Source organism: Eubalaena glacialis, chromosome 1 (assembly GCF_028564815.1).
Source record: "Eubalaena glacialis isolate mEubGla1 chromosome 1, mEubGla1.1.hap2.+ XY, whole genome shotgun sequence".
Classification (NCBI taxonomy): Eukaryota; Metazoa; Chordata; class Mammalia; order Artiodactyla; family Balaenidae; genus Eubalaena; species Eubalaena glacialis.
The window spans coordinates 191,549,187-191,562,685 of NC_083716.1; positions in this window are offsets into that span (position 1 = coordinate 191,549,187).

Sequence of the window (13,499 nt, forward strand, 5' to 3'; positions counted from 1 at the left end):
TTGCATAAGAAATAAACAGAATAATATTCTATAAATTGACTACTTTAAATATTTTGGTTCTTATTTTATAATGATCTCATGTTTTAATTTTGAAAATATTCTAAGCATGGGACTTTCTCTGTCAATTTCCACAAAAAGAAAGTATATTTAATATTTTTCAAACCACCATAGCATTTCAAAGCAGAGAGAATTACCTAGTATAATAATGCAGACTTGTAAAATTGACTGTGAAAGAATTATAAGCAGTTTTTGCATAATCCAAAAATTCCTTCACTGTCAATTAAAAGTTAAATTTCCTATATGATGAATAATGTAATAGCATATGAATGCTAATGGAAAGGAGCTAAGAAAGTAGACATAATTTCTAATATATTATGCAGAATCCTGGCATTACGCCATAATGAAAGTGCTCAACTCTTACTATTATGGGAGTTCCAGTGCCCCTTCAATATCAATCCAGTAGCTCCACTAGATCATCTCTTTTTTTCATTGAACAGGATGTACTTTAAAGAAATAAAATATATTAGCATTACAGAGTCAGCAAAACTTTGTGAGGCTATACCTTTTAAAAAATTAGATCCTTATCCTACCATGAATCACCCAGAAGTTTTAATTAGTGAAATAATTAACCTGACACATGAAGCCAGCAACTTAGGAGGGAAGTCTGTGATTCTATCTTCAGACCCCTTTCCATCTAATAGTTTTGTTCTTTTTATACATGAAAATGTTCATTTTAGAATGATTATTTTAAACTATAAGCTGTTGATACTGAGCTCTATATGCATACACTCCAAACATGCATCACACATTGGGTTATATTACAAGGTGGTTTTATTCTTTGAATATTGATAACTCACTGTGTTCTACCTACTTTAGGAATTTCAAGACTTATAGGACATTGCAAAGACTTAAAGTCTCAACACAAAATAAAAAGTGTAAATCACCAATAAGAGGAATAAATTAAGTTCTATGGGGATTTAAGAAGAAGGGAAAGTAGAAATTCATCTGAAGGAAGGAAAAAAAGATCTTCATGGGGAAAATTTTGCATTTAATTTTGACTTTGGATAATCATTTGGGCTGGGAAACAGGACCTGCCTAAAACAGAGGATGAAAGTGGACAACACAAAATTCCACCTATGGCTAATCAATAAATTATCAAGAACAGAGTCACAAGAAATCACACTCTACCCCAGAGAGAAGTTCACAGGCAGAGACAGAAACCCACTCTGGGCCAAAGTTGTAAACGGAAGACTGAACATTCAGGGTGGAATGGAAATATTAATTTAAAAAATATTTTAGTATCTCTAGCTGCACAAGGTAATTCTAGAGGAATTTTATGCCACTAAGGTATTAAAAGTAACCATAGGTAAACAAAACAAAACTAAACAAAATCAAACCCATCTCAACTCTGGACTAGATTGACTAAATCCCAGAAATATCCATCAACAAAAAAGTATGCCTTTTTCCAGGCATGAATGCTATTTACCTCAGTCTCTGCTGCTCTATATCCAGAATTCAATGTCCAACACTCAAATAAGATTATAAAAAAAGAAGAAAAACTGTCATTCCACTTTTAAAAGATAAAGCAAACAATAAAACCAGACTCAGATATGGGTCCAGTTGTTCGAACAACCACATAGGGAATTTAAATAACTCTTACACTGTATACAATGTATAATGTGTAACACATGCATTAAAGTCTCTAGTGGGACTTATGGAAAATGTGCATAGCCTAAGGGGGAATTTCAGAAAGCAATGGAAATAATAAAAGTCGCATAGAAATGCTGGAAATTGAAACTATTGAAACCAAGATGAAGAATTATTTTGTAAAGCCCATGAGTGGACTCTTCACAGTTGAGGAAAGATTCAGGAAACTTGAAGATAGGTCATTAGAAACTACCCATACTGAACTATACAGAGAAAAAGGATTGTAGAAAAAAAATAGAAGAGAGCATTCAGAAATTGCGGAACAATTAAAAAATAATGTACACGATTGGAATCCCAGAAGAGAAGAGAGACAAAATGGGAAAGAAGAAATATTTAGAGACAAGGGCCGAAAATTTCCCAAGAGTAAAGAAAAAGACATCAAACTTCAGATCCAAGAATCACAGTGAAACCCAAACAAGATAAACAACACACACACACATGCACGCACACACAGCACCTAGACATTTCATATTTAAACTGCTAAAATTAAAGATTTAAAGAAAGTATTGAAGGTATCCAGACCAAAAAGAACATATTTCATGCATAAATAATAAAGAAGTCAGGCTTACATTTTGAAACTGTGGGAACGTAAGACAATGGAATGACTTCTTTAAAATTTTGAAAGAAAAAAAAATTCTCAACTCAGAACTCTATACTGTGCAAAAATATCTTGAAAAATGAAGGAAGAAAAGACTTTCAGCTATATGAAAACAGAGAATTCATTGCCAGCAGATCTGTGTTATAAGGAAGATTAAAGAAAAAAATTGATACGAAGTAGAGACTTAGAAATGAACAAAAATGAAGAGATCCAGATATGTTAAAATATAAGAAACTTACAAAACTCATTGCTGATACACGCCTAATCAAAATAAACACAATGTTTCAAAGCGAAACACAGGGAAGAATGGTGTGACACTTTCTACAGAGAGAAAAAAAGGCCTCATAACGTTTCAACTGTCACTCATGGGTAGATTTAGCATGTATATTAGAAAGTAAGCTGGTTAAAAGATGAATCTTCAAATTCCTACTAAGATTAAAAGTGAGTGAGGGACTTCCCTGGCCATCCAGCAGTTAAGACTCCACGCTTCCACTGCAGGGGGCATGGGTTTGATCCCTAGTTGGGGAACTAAGATCCTAAGAGAGAATAGGACATGGGAGATAGAGAACACATTACAAGGAAACAAAATGGATGAGGCATAAAGAAAAGAAAACAAGATAGAGAGAAAACTGCTAGTAAGTTACTTTAATTAGGATTGAGTGAAAATAAATAGAACTTATAAAGTAATAACAGGTTTTAACCAGATCATGAAAATTCAGAAAAACAGGCAGAAAAGTATATAATTTATTCAGCTGGCACTTTAAAACCAGTAAGATTTTTGAGTTTTGAATTGTGTAGGTGCATGTATGCTCTATTCAGGTTTTTTTAAAATAGATCTTTATTGGAGTATAATTGCTTCACAATACTGTGTTAGTTTCTGTTGTACAACAAAGTGAATCAGCCATATGCATACATATATCCCCATATCCCCTCCCTCTTGAGCTTCCCTCCCATCCTCCCTATCCCACGTCTCTATTCAGCTTTAACTAAATGTATAGTATTTGATACTGAAGATATAAAATGTGTAAGATAATGCAAGCACCTTTAATATTACTATATACTAAAAATATGTATTGCTTTAACGAATATGTAAACAGCTTCTCTCCTATCATGTAGAAGGGAAAAGAAAGGGATAATGGCAAAATAATGTAATAAAGAAATATTTGTGATTAATATATATCGAAGGAATATGTTTATTCCAGTGAGGAAGAGGAAGGCAGTCAGGGCACTTGCTAGGGAAGATAAATGGGGGGAAATGAATTTGGTAATGAACTGTTTGACTTCGAGTTAAAATGTGTAAAATGCACTGGGTTGTGATTTTGATACCCAAGGAAGCAATCTGGTTAGGGATTATAAATTTTGGAGGGGTGGGCATTTAGAGGAATGCAAAAACCATTGCCATCACCCAGAAACTGTTTGGAGACTGAGAAAGGCACTGGAACTATGATCTCAAAGTTGATTCCAGATACTGAGAAATTAGATAAACATAATTAAAATGGTTTATGTGAGTAGTAATGAAAAATTGGTCTGGAAAGATGGCAGTGGGATCGAAAAAATAGTAGAGAAATACTTCAGTAATCAAGTGTGCTTAACTTGATGATAAATCAGGTAGTGCTTTTAAAATGTATAATGTAATGAAGCAGCTTTGTAGAGTGTCTTTTTTATTGTATATTTTGAATATTAAGTTAATTAACTCAATATTAATTTATATTAAATATTCTTGAAAAAAAAACTTTATATATTACAATTTTAAGTTTGTAATGATTGAGTATATTGTAAAATTTCATGCTAAAATTTCACATTTTTCCCACTCAATGTATTACACATTTATAGCTCTCCTTATAAAATAAATGGTTATAGCATCAGTTCTTATATTAACTACAAATCAAAAAGCTTTAAGTAGATAAGCACTTTTATGTTAATAAGCTTAAATAATCCTTCTCAAACTCTAATGTACATATGAATAGTTTGAGTAGCAAAACAACATCAAAATATGTGGAAACAAATTCAAAATTTTAAAGCAGTGTGATTAATGAGACATTACCAAATGTGATGCAAGCAGAGGTTCCTCCCAATATGGAACCTCTACCTTGTGAGCAACCTGTAGGAAGGGCAATCTGGGCCCAGTATTCTCAGCCTGTTTTGGATAGAGCTCTTGCCCTATGAGTTCTTGAAGGTGGGTTAAAGGAACCACAGTCTTCTTAGCCACATTTACTAGGGATAGAGCTCCTGCAACTCAAAGTTGGGGATAAGAATTGGCACCCTGGCCCTCACAGTGTAAAACTGTAGCTCTAGACTGAAACTATAGCCCTAGAATAGGAGTTCGTGGAGAAAGGGAGTCTGGTCTGTTGGTTACATTTGATCAGTGAAGAGCTGCTGAGGGGAAGGGGAGAATAGGAAATTTAAGTGGGCTGTGGCTCAAATGCCACAGACTCTCACTTATTTTAATGAGAATTAGTATATATTCTTGAATAAATATTTCTCCATTGACTGCTTGCCATTAGTGAAATGTCTACCTTCTATAAGATTGTTTTAATAATTTGCACCAGATAATTTGCTTCACCAGTAATTGTTTTGCTGGGGAAATTGCCCACCAATCTCCTCTTACCACCTTTCTGGAAGTCCTCTCCACTAACTATTGAGGTTTCCAAAATCTGTTGTCCATCTAAGTTAGAGCATTGCTATACAAAAAAATGAATATGAAGACCTTTATTGTAGGAAAATAGTCATCAATCCTAAGCTGAAATATGATTTGACCATATAAAGAATAAATATGTTTAAATAATCTGAAAGAGATGATAAATAATTATACATTGGCAATGTTCAGTTTCAAAGTTGGTTTCAAAGGAGATGCTTTATATGTAATAATGAAAAGTAATGATAAAACTGCTGTTGTGTGTAAAATTGAGAAGGATGTATCTATAACTGTAAGTATATCTATACTTATACCTGTACCTATATCTGAATGGAAGCAGGACAAAATGATTAGTAAGAAGAAAGTAATTAACAATGAATTTGTAAAGAGGGTTATGTAGGAGTGACAGGTGGGAGATGCAGAAGGAATATAGATGTTTTGAATATTAAATATAAAATGTGAATTTTTCAACGATAACTCACTACAATGTTATACATACCTTTGTTAAATATATTTGTTTTGTTGGGAAAATGTATTCTAACATACATACTTGTAGGTCTATATAAGTCTATCTCCTATCTATTAATTTGCATGTCTTGCATATATGTTTGAATATATCTATAGGATATATTTGTAGACGTTGAATTGCTCTGTCAAATATATGATCCTTTCAATTATGTGAGCTGTTAACAAATTGCCTTAAAAAGAAGTTTGTAGCTTATTTTTAGAAATGTGAGGATAATGGAAGTGTTTTATTTATTCTTAACTCACTAAACCTATCCATTGATTTATCCTTTAAGTGCCTTCAGTAATTTTTGAAAAGATGTAGTCATTTAGAGTGATTCAATATCAAATGTGAAATAATTGAAGAATAAGCAAATTTATGAAGAATTAGATAAATTACCATCAAATGAACAGTATTGTCTCTGATATAGTTTTCTGCACACATTTTAAAGTTCACAATTTGGGGAATAATCCCAATCTGTTGATTTTGTTGAGTATCTTCAGCCACTGATAAGAGAACAGATGAATCGTTTCTATGCCAGAATGAAATTCTTTAAATAAATTATAGATGAGTAGACAAAAAGTCATTGAGTGGGAGAAAATTGATATTTGCACCACTGTGTGATATGTTTTACTCTCCTACAAACTCACATAAAAAGCTAAAAGTGAAACTGATTGAGGAATATTTACTTAGGATAACTTTAATATGACAAGCAATTTCATGGTTTTTAATGGCATTTTTTTAGAATGTAAGAAAATTAGTCAAAGGGAAGTATGGAACTCATCTATACAGTCAGTATGCTCTAATGAAATTTAGTGAAAAATAGGTAAAGAATATTGAAAAAAGAAAGTCATTTCGAAAAGACCAATTTGTGGGAGTATGTATACAAATGAAAAAAAAATAACATTTAGAAGTTTTATAAAGAGACTTTAGTTCATGCTGTTTCATTCTGTTAGTGATTTGTGTTAGTAATTTTATTCTAGTAAGATAATTTGACTTAATGGTTTAAAAATAACTTATATCCTTGAAGTTCTGGACTTATATGGAGGCAAATTATTTGTCTGTCTGCATACAGAATGGTTTGCATGATGGAAAATATACTCCCTTCTGCCAACTCTCTCCCCTGCTCACCATCTGCCAAAGAACTTTGATTACAGCATAATGTTGAAAAAAAGATCCATGAAAAGATTCACAAGAATTACTTGATAATGTCATAAATTACCAACACACACAAATATATGATTAAATTGGATAATTTACGTAATATGAATTATCTAAAACCTTTTTATGTCATTCTTTTTAGCCTTGATGACTGACTTTTTTCCTCTTGATTTTTATTAATTTTCTTATCCTGATCTAATCTCCCTTTAGATCTATGCAGTGAATTTCCACATCACTTTTTATCTCCAATTCAGTATATATTTCTCAAACTGGATTCTTTTTTCAAATTCTGCACTTAATATTTCTGCTTAGATATTTCATTGTCATTTGCAGTCTATGCCCCAGTTTGTGGTATATAAGTAGGCTCCTTAGGAAGAAAGGAGAAAGTTTCCTAAAGATTAGAATTAGTAAGAGGCAAGAGAGCATGCAAGTGATCTCACAACACTGTGATTCCTATTTTATACTATTGATCATATTTTATTTATCATACATATTTTATGTATATAAGTATATAAATATACCATTATATTTATCATAGCCTAATTAAAACAGATAAGTTTACTGATAAATTCAGTAGAGGGCAGCCCATGCTATGGTACTGTGTAACTGTATGCTCGTCACACCCTGTACTCTCTGGAGAACCTCAAGCCTTCTCTCACTCCTCCTAGGAGTAAAGCACTTGTGTGGCTCAAGGATTAAAAAAAAAACAGTGCTGAGTTTTAAGAATTCTGTATATATTTTATATGCAAGGTCTTGATCAGTTATATGATTAGCAAAGATTTTCTCAGTCCTATAGTTTGTCTTTTCATTCTCTTCTCAGGATCTTTCACAGAGTAAAAGTTTTTAATTGTGATGAGGTCCAATTTACATATTTTTACTTTTATTTGATCTTTCTTTTGGTGTTAATTCTTTGCCTAGCCCCGAGTTCCCCAAATTTCCTATTTTCTTAGACGTTTTGTATAAGTACAGACTTCTGGAAAATGGTTGGTAATTCCTCTTTAAACTAAAAATGGACTTACCAAATGACCCAGCAATTGCACTCTTGAGCATATAACTCAGAGAAATGAAGATATATTTTCACACAAAAATTGCACATGAATACTTAAAGCAGCTTTATTTGTAATAACCAAAAACTGTAAACTCCCCAAATATTTTTCAATGGGTAAATGGTTAAAAAAACTGTGATGCATCCATAGCATGAAATAATACTCTGCTATTAAAAGGAATGGACTATTTATACACATAACTTCAATGAATCTTAAGGATATTATGCTGAAGGCAGTCACAAAAGGACAGGTATCACATGACTCTACTTATCTAACATTTGTGAAACAAAGTAATTATAAACATGGAGAACAAATTAGTGATTGCAGGGGTTAGGGATGGAATGGAGGGTAGGATATGGTTAAGACAGCACAGGGAGTCTTGTGATGATGGTACAGTTAAGAATCTTGACTGTGGTGGTGGTTACATGAAACTACACTTGGGATAAAATGATAAACTTACATAGAGCTATACACACAGAGACACAGGTACACAAATGAGTGCATGAAAAATTTGTGAAATCTGAATAACCTCTGTGATTTATACCAATATCAATCTCCTAGTTTTGATGATTGCACTGTAGTTACACAAGAGGAAAACATGGCTGGAGGAGGGTGGTGAATAAGACCTCCATGTAGATTTCTTTGCAATTTCTTGTGAATTGATAATTATTTCACAATAAAAAGTTACAAGAAAAATTCCAATTATAAGACATTACATTTTTTAAAAAGTGACAATAGGCTCCAATAGACCTGCTTTGAACTTTCTCCTCACAGACTTGCTGTGATTAGTCAGCCTGATATATCAAAAGCATGGTATTGTTTACTGGTGATTGTTGTTTTAGTGCATATTCTGAATAAGTGTAGTCCAAATATGGCAGCTTTCAGCTGGTGACAAGAAGGAGTCTTTTAACAGCACTTCTCCACTTTTGCTGCATTTTCTTTATCTAACCTACTCTAAACTGTCTGAGCAATGAAGGTTTTTCTTAATCTTTCTTTTCCAAGTCTATTATATGTTACATCAGAGTTTATTGTATATACAATTAGCTTCTCTATTACAAAATCCCACACAGAAAAGTGGGACATAATTATTATTAAATGCTTTACTTTGATTAAAGATGCAAATTGAAACTAGTATTATCTACCATACTGTATGCTGGTGTGATCAAGTATTATATGTCAGTTTAAAGGTTTGGTTTTTTAATAACTCATCCTATGTTATAATCAAAATCATCCTCAAATTAGAGAATTAAATATGCTTATTATGACTTTCCTCAAAGTGAAATAAACACAATAGTATATAGATACTTTCCATATTAAAATAAAACCTCATATTCCAAGATGAGAGCATTATCCCCCAAATTTAGAGAAAATTATATATATATATACAAATAAAGGTGCTAAAGACAAGGACTACAGAAGTTCAGAACAAGTATTACAGAAGGTTCTCCTTACTCTTTTAGGAAAAGTATTGAAGAGAAAAAGTCTTGAGGCTGAAAACTTAAGGACAATGGTTTTCGTATACCTTGATCTGGCCACAGGTGGAAGGCTTCTAATTTTGGGCATTTCATCTCAAAATGGTAGGGAATTTAGGGTGGTACAATTTTTCCCAGTATTATTTTAATTGATTGTTCAAGATTTCAGTTAATAGTCTTCTTTTCTATCTTGATATTATAAAATAAGTTGGTAATAAAATGAAAACAAAAGACTAGGCATGTTCATCTCAGTGAAAGAAGAATACAAGATATTGGCAATTTCTTCACTCAAATTAGATATTGACTATTAAATTTTAAAAATCACACTCTAATGAGAGCCTAAATAATATCTGTTGTAATAAATAAATGCAAACCAAAGTCTCTTAAGGAGACTTTTTAATAATTAATAATAACATAAACATCTATCATCACCTAAAGAAAATCTAAATATTAACCCTTCTCCATATTGCCTCTCAAAGAGCAAAGAGGGAAAAGGAGGCTGATAGATAATCAAAAGAGCTCTTGAAGCTTATCAAGGTTTTACATTTGGGCCTGGGAATGCACCAAGGGCTTGGAGAATCCATTTTAATAGCACCTACCACCAAAACAACACAATCCAAACCTGCAGTTCAGGAAAAATACAAGTTAGATGAGTAGAGGGAATTTAGACTGCTCAGGGTCCTTGCATTTGAGCTATGTTAAATAATAGGTTTTTATGACATCTGCTCAGATTTAATGATCCTAAAATCTTGAGAATGTATATAATTTAAATGATGACTTTGATATTTTAAAATGTAGCCTTTGGCTCAAAGTTTGCATTATGAAGTATTAGGGTAACAAAAATATACATATTTCTATTATTACTACTGCAACTGCTACTACTTCTCTACTGCTACTGCTAGAGGTGCTAATGACAATAAAGGAATCCTTTCTTCAAATTAAAGCAGAGGAAAAACCAATATACAAAACTGACAAAAGCAGATCTATTCTGTTAAAATTGGGGGATGAAGGAATTATATCTGTGCCTCCTCAGGCCCTACCCCTCACCACACTCCAGGAAAACCACTATGCATAGATGGAGTACAATTTGGAACCCCTGTGTAAAGACACACTATGCTGAAAATTATGTTTTAAAACAAAAATGAAAGTATTTTAAGTGATTAAAACTAGTGCTTGTGTTTGGCTATATTATCAGAGAGAAAAATAAAGCAAAAAAAATCAGGTACCTGTCTATCGAGATAAAATACTTATTGGATAAATGGACATTAAAAAAGAGAAAATAAGATGAAAATATGCTTTAAAGAAGGAAGAAAGAGTGAGGCTTGGTAATTGATTAGATAGATATGACAGAGAGAAGTCATTATTAAGAAAGATGGTCTGTATCTGCATATACTTATGTGATGGTAAGACTAGGACCTTTTGAGTGAGATTTATCTAGATCGTATAGAGATATATATGAACCTTAGAATCCCAGCTCTGCTATTGATTAGCTGTGTGATGGTAGGCAAGTTATTGAAACCTGGTTAGCCTCAGATTCTGCACTTGTAACAAAGGGGTATAACAAGAAAAAAAAGTCCAGGATAGAATACCAAGTCAGAAATTCTAGGTTTTATTAAAGTGGTTGAAAATTTACATTTAAGAATGCTGCTTTGTTTTGTTGTTGTTGAAGAGAAATGATTAAAAAGTGGCAAAGATTTGATAAGGTTGATTTGGTTATAAAAGGAAGAGTAAAGTTGCTCTCTAAAGCTCATTTAAATTATCCAAATAAGACATTTTTAAGGAAGTTCTGTCTAAATGTGAGGGATTGTCAGAATCTGAGAATCAGATACTCACTGTTAAGTGAGTTTTTAAAATCAGTATTTGTTTTATTATATTTTCTATTCATAATGTGAAGATATGACAATCTTTTTTTTCTTATTGGGTAATTTTGGTCATAAAATTATTCAAGTTATTTCTTTTCTTATAAATGTGTCTATTGAGGAAATAAAAGAATATATGAGAATAGAAAATATTCAAGTAACTTTTACTCTACTTTATATTATCAGTTATATCTATCATTTGTTTGGGTTTACACAGAGTTGTTTTTATCAAAGCATATTGAGAAAATAGGAACCATTTTCAGATATCCGAAATTAGATAATGAAAAAGACATAAGTTTCTTAAACCAATGTAGACATTATTAAATTTGGATTCAAATTGAAATAGAATTCTCAAAGTCACATATATCCATGCTTTGATTACTTCACACTTCCAGTTTGCCATACCCCTAAGGCATCAAGAAGGGCAGGCACAAAATAAATGAATAACTAAAAACTAACTATATTCACTATAAGAAAATCAAAAAATAGAAAGTTAGTATGTCTTGTATTCTTTTTTTTTTTTTTTTTTTTTTTGCTCCATGCGGCTTGCAAGATCTCAATTCCCCAACCAGGGATTGAACCCAGCCACAGCAGTGAAAGCGTCAGATCCTAACCACTAGACAACCAGGGAACTCCAAGTCTTGTATTCTATAGAGCTAATATCTCTGTAAATCATTTGAACCAAATGTTTATTCCTTGATTGCTCCTTTCACACACAGAAAAATGATTTAGGGTCTCGACTCCCTAGAGGCAAAAGGGCACCACAGAGTGAAGAGTCAATATGCAAAGTGTCTCAGAATTGTTTGGCACATCACTCAAGCTTTCTACATGTTGTCCTCACACAGTTTCTTTTCAAACATCCCATCTAGTCCTTTCTGGAGTATAGGAATCTTCTGATTAATATGCACTGGGGCACCACATGGTTGCCCATCTGTGTGGGTCAGTTTTGAATCACTGATCAGTGCTCAAATTGAGTTGAAATTTAGCCAAATATTCAGCAACAATGACCTTCAAACCTGTTGTGGCTGGCTGATGAGCAGCTCTTGGGAATTTAATTTGCTTTCGAGCTTATATCTCACATTCATGTATGATTTTTAAAATGAATTTATTTCTGCTATTGATCGTTGCTTTTCTGATATTTAAGTTTTGGAAAGATTTCCTTCATGTTTCCAATAGCAGACTCATCTCATAATATTCTCTAAATAATCACTTGAGGAAATCAATAAATCAATCAAATAACATATTTATGCATTTGTAAGAGAAATACTTTTCTCTTTTTTCTTTCTCAGGTAAAGAAAATTAATCTACGTCTTTCTCCCTCTAATAGCAGCTGACATACTCCAATTAATAGCTAGGTACCTTTTATTATCTAGAATAGACAAAAACAAAGAAAGAAAGTAAATTTATTTAAGAACTGGAATAGATGACCTTTTAAAAATGAATTGAATTTGGCAAAATATGTACATTTTGAAAGTAATCTAAGTGCTAACATTTTCATATCCTTTATTTGTTTTCTAATCTTCCTTATTTGAGAAATAGATCTATGAAATTTCCTAATGCACAATAAAACTAATTGTCTTTTTATGTTCCTATAAAGACCATTTTATTTTTTATAAAATTTAAAGGAACATTTCCATGTTGCTAGATAGTCTATGTATACAACAAGGATAAGTTTTATGTTGTCAAGTTAAGTATCAGATTATCTGCATAAGAGGGGAAACAATTCTAACACTTTCTTATATAGAGGGGTCATCAGAATCATCGACAGTCTCAGTCTTCCTTAACTCACTTTTCTTAACTTAAGAAATCTAGAATGTGCTGCTCTTTGCCAAGAGGGTCAAGAACAATAGTAATAAACTCAATAGATTTTCTTCCAGGACAAGACTTTGCTTCAGCTTGCAGGCGATGCTACAGGTTTCCTCACCACGTGTTCTCATTGCACAACTCAGGCTGAAAGAGCAGCCCCCATTTCTAGAACATGGTATTCTCATGGAACAGGTAACATAAGGAGTAAAAGGAGTAACCAAATCATGCACTTTTAAATTGTGCGTGGAGATAGCACGTATAATATTTCACTCACATTCCATTAATGGTCCAGCCAAAAAATTAATAAGGTGGGGAAGTATACTCCTCGTACAAGGGGCATAGGAATGGATGGGGAAGCAAACCATTGGGTTCGAATACAAGACTTCTATCTTGATTACATATATTTATTTATTCTTCATAAAACTCAATTTAGTACCCATTTATGATAAAACTCTTAGTAAATTATGAAAAGAAATTTCTTAACTTGATAAAGACCATCCACAAAGAACCTACAACTAACATCATATTTAACAGAGAAACTCAAAGTTTTCCCACTGAGATCAGGTACAGGGCCACTCCTTTATCACACACATTGTATTGGAAGTCCTTGCTAATGCAATGAGACAAGAGAATGAAATAAAAGGTATACAGACTGAGAAGAAGGAAATAAAACTGCCTTTGTTCACAGATATAAAGTTAACATACAAAGT